Source organism: Pinus tabuliformis, chromosome J (assembly GCF_031772625.1).
Source record: "Pinus tabuliformis cultivar Carrire ecotype Pingquan chromosome J, CPIR1, whole genome shotgun sequence".
Classification (NCBI taxonomy): domain Eukaryota; kingdom Viridiplantae; phylum Streptophyta; class Pinopsida; order Pinales; family Pinaceae; genus Pinus; species Pinus tabuliformis.
This window is the reverse complement of record NC_142295.1, coordinates 1104392145-1104400226: the sequence shown is the minus strand read 5'-3', so window position 1 is coordinate 1104400226 and position 8082 is coordinate 1104392145.

Genomic DNA, 8082 nt, shown 5'->3' with positions numbered 1-8082 from the left:
TACCTATTATTATGTTTAATAAATTAATGAAATAATATCAATATTTAAATACTTTTTTCAAAACTATCCATTTAATATAGCCGTTACATATTAATATTTTAATAAATTAATAAACTAATATCATTATTTAAATATTATTTTTCAAAAACTAGACATTTAATATAGCTGTTACCTATTAATATTTTTAATAAATTAATGAAATAATATCATTATTTAAATATATTTTTTCAAAAAATAGCCGTTTAATATAGTCGTTACTTAATAATATTTGTTTTTAATAAATTAATAAATTAATATAATAATTTAAACATTATTGTTCAAATATAGTCATTACTTGGAATTATGTCTCTACATTGCTCTCTATTAAGCCTTTTCCATGGTCTGGCTCTTCATCTGGTCCTGATGATGAACCACACTTGTTGGTTCGAAATGCATTGGCCAAAAAAATTTGCTCAATGTGATTTCTACCGAAAGACTTTGTTTAATTCATTTTGGATAAAAGAAGCTTGAATACAGAAATTGTAGATGTTGTTAAACCTAGTACAGTAATCTTGAACATATTCACTAGGAGATCTCCTAATGTTGTCATATTCAGATAATATCTGGAGAGGATTTTTCTTTCTTTCCCACCTATTTATGAACAATTGATGGAAAGCAGCTAGATCAACAATATGGTTAGGAGGTAAAGATTTAAACCCTTTTTTAACATCTCCTACTAGTGTTTGTGCAAAATAATCTCATTTGTACATCAGCCTCATCAAATTCATGTAACTCAAAATAATCTATCATTTTATTTACATGTTTCTGAGCAATATACTGACCAGTACCATCGAACTGCAAAATTTTACTTTGGTAATCTTGTGGCATAGCATGTAAAGGAGCTTGTAAGGCCAAAGGTGCATAGCTATCTGCCATGACTACAACTTTAGCTTGACTGGGAGGTGAAGTAGTTTTGCTTGAAGATGAACTTGAGAAATTAGGCTGGAGAGGAAGTTTAGGTATGAATGGCTTTGTGGAATGAAATATGGTGGATATTATAGGTGAGGTGGTAGTGAATAGGGTTGTATTTACAATTTTTGAAAATATTGTAGAGTGTTTAGGGGTATCAATAGTTAGGGTAGCTAATTCAACTGACTGTTGAAAATAGGCTTCGTCTATATGCCTTATCAAAGTGGAGGTTAACTCATCAAGTTTGTCAAAAGTATCCAGAACATGTTGATCTAAATCAGGATGTATAGTATCCTTCTTTGATTCAATAAATTGAATAAAATTGGGATCTATTACAGTATCATAGACTAAATTTTCAGATTTGGTATGAAACAAAGAATGCTCAAATGATAAGTCAAATTTAATATCCTCTAAGCTTGATAACTCTTTAGGAAGTGAATTTGATTTGTTTAACTGATTAACCCTTCCTTGACTCTCTAGATTTTTAGGTTTTCTTAAAATTCTGTCAGGATCATCAACAATTGTAGTAGGTTGTGGATCAGGATGAGCCCTGGTATAATATGTTCTTTTAGAAGCCATAATTTTAACTTATAATGATGATTTCAAGCAACCCTTTAAAACCTTAATGTAAAAAATGAGGAAAACTTTTTCCTTTAAGATTGATTTGAACAAGGGACTGAGTTTGCGAGTATGGTCGCCACTATGTTATCACTCCAAAATTTCCAAGGGTTGTTCAATGTGTTAAAAGGAATTATCAGAGGTAACTACAAACCTACTTTGGAGCTTAGGATCTAGCCTTCTTAAACTTAGAGAGGGCTCTCTTAATATGATTTAACTTTAATTGTTTTAATGGATTTTAGGCTAGTTATGTTTGATTGTTTGGTTTGATTTTGATTTGTTGGTGGAATTACTAATTTAGATGGATAGGCGGTTGTCTATTTTCCATTAGGCTATGGAGTTAATATATCAAGAAAATAGAACAAAAACCAATTATAAAAGCAGTGTTAGAGGGCAAGGTAACTGAGCAACAATAGATCTTTTAGGGCTGAGATGGTGAAATGAGTTTCAATTGGCATCAAGGACCATTTAAGGATTCCTTAAAGCAAATAATGAAGGAAGATGAAGGAGTTAAATCGGTATTAGAGGGAAATTAAGGATCCTTTAAACTAGATATCACAAGAAAAACATAAAAACGAATAACAGTTCAAAACAAAGTGCACTTAAACAAATTCTGCAATAATATCCCTGTTATAACATTTAAATTTAGAAAAACATTTGAGTTTATTGAATAACTTAGAAAATAACGTCAACAATTGAAAGATACTTCACTAAAGTGGCTCAACACATGAATCCTGTAAAGAAATGCTTCTATTGTTTGTCCTGTTTGTCAACTAGAAAAGTACAGTAAACCCTTAGGTTGTAGATGAGTTCAACTATAGAAATATTCAGAAACCCACCCCTCAATGCTTTGAATTATGAAGTATTTATACAAAAACTACTGAAAATATCCTAAAACTGATTTAGGATTTATTCAAGGAAATTGAAATATCTCCATGCAAGAAGATAGAGATAGCTATCTAAATAATCCAAGTTGTCTTTGCTTATTTGGCCTTGTTGTTTGCTTTCACTAATATTTTATTGATTTATCTCTTTTTCTGTTTAGTGTCTTTCATTTGATACTCTTTAAACTATGTCACTACCTTACTTTTAATCTTTGAATGCTCTATTATCTATTTTACTTTTACCATTCAAAGTAAATCGTTCAGTTTCTCCCATGACTCTTCATCTGGTAATTTGATTTTTACCATTCTTCTATAGATTTCATCAGCTTCTTTGTACTTTGCAAAAGTAGGCTTGTCTATAAAGATATGTTTTACCTCATGCTAGAGGTAAAAGAGATTCTCAAAAGTCTGATAGAGAACTTTTCCTCTAGGAATTCCTTTCATGGAGGAATTGTTGGACTGTTCTTTGGCCACTTCTCTAATTTTCTTGTCATAGTCTTCATGTTTCATCAACCTGTCATTAATCACCAAAGGATTAGGTAGACCTTTCTGCCTCAAAACATCAAATTTGACCATGAATCTGTCTACTGCTAGTTGCATGTTTTGACGTTTCTCCTCAAGTTGTATCATCATATTTCTTTTGGTGATTACTTTATTCACTTCTAATATGGTCTTCATTCTGTCAGTTATTCCAAGCTCCTGCAATTCATACTTGTTTTTCGAATTTAGGAATTGGATTACCCTAGAGGCTTCCTCTAGTTTATTTCCAAGTTCTCTTCTTACCTTTTGAATTTCCTGACTTGCTTCCTTGATCAAATCTATCTACTCAAAGATAACTCGGATGGATGGCCAAATATCATTAACAGAGTTAATGATATTGGCCCATAAATATTTCTTTGCTTGGGCTAAGGCTCTTTCAGTGTCAATTTTTTCTCTAACTTCTGTAACCTTTCATTCAATTTGTTTGAGTTTTGTGTTTCATCTTTATGCATGATTTGAAGTAGCTTATTTTCATCCTCTAGACTTTTTATTTGCTCTTTAAGTCTATTTATTTCATTTTTTTGGAAGGACATATCATGTATGGCTTTGATCAGTTTACTTGCTTCATCATTAGGATGAGCTGTTGTTGTTGAATCTATTACTGATGTAGTGGTTGATGTAGATGGAACTATTGTAGTAGTTGTAGCTGTTGTTGGTAATGGAACTGATGAAGTACATGGAAGTGCTATAATAACTGTAGGAATGGCAGTGTGAGTAATTGCTTCCATGATGACCTTCTTTTCCTGCACCAATTTGTCCATCTCATTCTGCATTTCTTTTAGTTGAGTTGTCAACTGAATGATGAGATTCATCATTTCATCTTTTTGGCATTCATTCTCCAAAACTTCTTTTTCTTGTGGATGCTCAGTAGGAGGTAATTTCAGCTGCCTTTTTAATGCAACAGTGTCTTGATTCTTCTTTTTGATAAGCTCTTCGGCTGCTTTGATGTTCTTAGGATTATATCCAATCCTCATGACCAATTATTCAAGTGTTTTGATAACTTTATCCTTTGCTTGTGAGGATGCCTTCTCTAGTTTTAACTATGCTTTGATATTCTCTAGAGAATTTTGTAGTTTTTGTACACTCATAGCTTTTTTGGTCATAGTTGAGTATATCATTTCTCTTGCTTTCTTATGAAACTCAATTTGATCTATAGGATGAACATCCTTGGAAAAAACTTCAAATTGTCTTTTTGTAATCTATTGTGGTTTTTGGGCCTTGTATCAGTGGTTGTAGAAGGCCATCTGCATCTTTCTATTTTTGTAGTCAAAAACTAAAATAATCTATTCTGATCACTAGGAGTCTATTTCATATATTGGGAATAGGTTTCAGCTTTCAATGCTCCATTTCTCAATTTTATTTCTTTATATTTCTCCCTTATGTATTTTTCTTTATCCATTGGGTTTCTTAATTAAGAGACTTCAACACTATGCTTCTTCTCAATAATTTGAGTATTATAAGTTGAAGGCTGATGAGTTTCCTTTGAAATTGCTGGAGGTGAACTTTCTTTAACCACTCTGTCTACATTAATGACTTTAATTGTCTCAACTATCTCTTCTTTCTCATTTATAGGATTTGACTTGGGCTTCCTCCTGTACATTAGTTTGAATTTAGTTTCAGTAGTGGTTTGAGCTGAATATGAACCTTGTTTTCTTGGTCTCTTGGAATTCCGATATTGTAGGGCTGGAGTTTGTAGGACAGAAGCTATTTCACCTGGTTTCTCCACCTCTTTCAAAGTACCTTCCAACCACTCTAACTGGTTGGAGTACTTCTCAATCTCTGGTTTGGAATCATGGAGAAAAGAAGTTAATTTAAACTCGATTCTTTACTTGTTGTTAACTCATGAAGTATTATACTACCATTTGAAACTATCACTGAACTTGAATTCCTGTAGAAACTTATCTGCTTGTTGACCATCATTTCTATTGTTGACAATGAAAGGACCAATTTGGTTCTTGATTTTGAATTGTGTTTTATTCTTGGTTGATAGAAAATTGACCTCATCTAAATTTAGGTTTTGCATGATATATTCTAGTGCAAATAACCTCATGGGAGAGTATTTGGGAAGTTTGTATGGAGTGAGTTGACATCCATACACCCTAATTTTAGTGTGGTTCTAGTACAAATACCAGTCTCTTATTCTATTGTTCTCTGACAACTGTAATATTTTATTCATTTCTTCATTGATCCTAGGTTGACTACTATTGCTTAGCATGTTGGAAACTAGATGAATAAAGGAGTCAATGAAGTCCTTGTAAGTGAACTCTGTGGATTCTTTTTTGATTAGGTATGTTCAGAAGACAACTGATTGTGGATTACCCTCAAAGTCCAGTTTTTGGAGGCTTACTGCAAACCTTTCAGATTGGAAGTATAAGAACATATGAAACAAAATAGATGAATACTTGAACACACCTTCTTCAAGTAATTTAACTAACTGGTCATGGATAGAATCTGATAGGTATTGAGAAAAGTTAAATGTTATAGCTGGAGGTTGTTCTGGGCTAAAGATAGAGAGGAAACCTGGGATGGATTCATCTACATGCTCATCAGTAAAGTATCCTAATATACAAGACAACACGGTCACAATTTGCTTGGTTTGTTCTGAGGACATGGTAGCAGAGTAGGCTGGGTTCTTTTTAGGAATTTGATTTGTTTCAGGGAGGAAGGTTTGGAAGATTTGAGACCTCTTAGGAAATTCTAGCTTTAGATATAACTTCGTGAGAATTTTAATTGACAAAGGGGATTCATCAGGCTTAGGCTGAATTTGAAACATATGGTTTATTGATTCTGCAGTACTTTTGAACAAAATATCTTTGTCGGGGGTTACTAGGGCTCTTTCACTGGGCAGATAATTAACTTGACAGAGCCTGGTGATTTCTGGAAATTAGAAGGTTTTTGGGAAGATATAATTGGGTAGGTTTGGATCCTAGAGGTGGATATCATCAGCCTAGTCTATGAATTTATCATGGCTCTAGTAGTGGAGCTCAAGGAGGTTGAAATTAGTGATTGTATCACTGATTTTGAAGTCTTTTTCAGCAAGGGGGTTATGTTCAACATCAACTACAGGTGGTTGCAGGGGATTGACATTTAAAATACTCTTGGAGGCCATTTAATTTGTTAAATTTAGCAGTTATTACTTTCTTGCTTAAGTACAAGCCTCGACACTTAGGAATACCTGGAAAATGAAGATTTTATTATGTAGAAGGGGTTCTGGAAGCAACTGAGGGTTTTTGTCAGTGAAATAGGCTTCAATAGTCTTTATAAAGCCTCAAGCTGAGTCAACACTGTCTCCTAGTGGTGAAAATCTTAATTTCTGGTGTGAAATCCCTTGAAAATAGGTCGGTAGAGCTTTTTTGGTTCAAGAATAGGTTGGCAGAGGCTCTTTTTCGCAAATGTCAATAGAATAATGGTGAAAAGACGGTAAAAGGTAGGTTTATTGGTTTTAACCAATAGTGGTTAAGACATATGGTGCGAGATTAAATTCAAATGGTAGGGCAGTTTCATTGTACAGTTCAGACAATGGATTGGTGGTTATCACATGGTGAAAGGCAGGTTAGTGGTTTTGGATTTGAGGATGTGATACAATCTGGAGCCGCCAAGTAGCAAGGGAGCGGGGTTATGAAGCCACCCATTTCGCATCCTTTTGAAAACTCTAATTTTCAAGCATCAGGGTGTGCGAAATGGATTGGGGACCATTGGATCTGAGGAACAAAGATTCTACGGATGGGCGAATAGGATGGGTATTAAAATAGAAGTGGGGGACCCGGGTTAATTAGTGGGTGGATTAATGAAAAATGGGATTGGGAAAATATATAAGCAGGGTTTAATAATACAGTAAGGAGTTAAAAGACAATATTAGGTAAAGTTTCTCAATGGGGCCCAATACATTATAAACATTTAAAACTTAGGTTAAGTGGGTTTTTACATGTTTAACTGAAAAGGGGAATTAGTAAAGGGGAATTTACTTTTCTAATGAAAATATGCCTTTTAACTAGGGAAAAGGGTTTAAAATGAAGGGAAGGATATTTTTACAAGGGAAAATGAGTTTGGAAGGAATTTAGTAATATGAAATGAGCCAATTGATGCTCTGCATGCCTTGTGAAAACTGCTTCTTCCTACCCATCATTTACCCTAAAAAAAATTCTTCATTTATTGGGTGCATTTGAGCTTGCTGACCCTTTTATTTTTCTTTGACAAGAAAACTATCTAATTCTAATATGATAACTTCCAATGGCTCAGATTAAACTAATGAGCTCATTATTATTCTCTACCTAACTACTGATCTGCCAAGATTAATAGTTTGGCTAGATCTTTATTCTCTATCTATCACCACGAAATTTAAAGCATGAATGAATCAAGATTAAATTGTTTGATCATCATAGATTGTGGCATTTTGACAAACCTCACACAATCTTATTTGCAAAAGGTAAACTAAGAGTAGTGGCATTTGAATGTGCTCACTTTCATGATCTATTTTTATCTCTTTTTGGCGGGGTTCATATTTTACCTTCTTTTTTTATCATTTTCTTTTAGTCCTTTGATTTTTCTTTTAGGACTTACTCTCTTTACATTTTTTAATATGGGAAAACTTTTTGTAGAAAGCAAAAGTATGTACAATATTACAAGACTTTACATAGTCAATACAAAATTATAAAGTCTGATATTATAGGAACCTAACAAAACCCATGACTCAAGCAACAGTAAAATAATTCTTTGATACAAAAATACATTGTTACAATATTTGACATGATGAAGAATGAAGCTAGTTACACTATTTTCAACAAGGAGTACCAATTTGCAATGTTCAGCAATGCCTCCATTGTTGCTTGGGACATGCAAGGCATATATTGTTAAAAAATCATTGTGTACAAAGGAGAAATGAAATGGTCACATATTCTAACCATGACTCCTTGGTAGTTGCAAGCTAAGAGCAACTTGCAATATTTGTTCACAACATTTTAAGAAGGCGTCCATGCCAAACCCATGCCAAGAAACTGTTGATGGGCACAGATTGTATCGAGAACATAGGCAGACATGAAGAAATTTTCTTGTTTATTGTTGGGAAGAATTTGAGCATTGGTTAGATGCACTT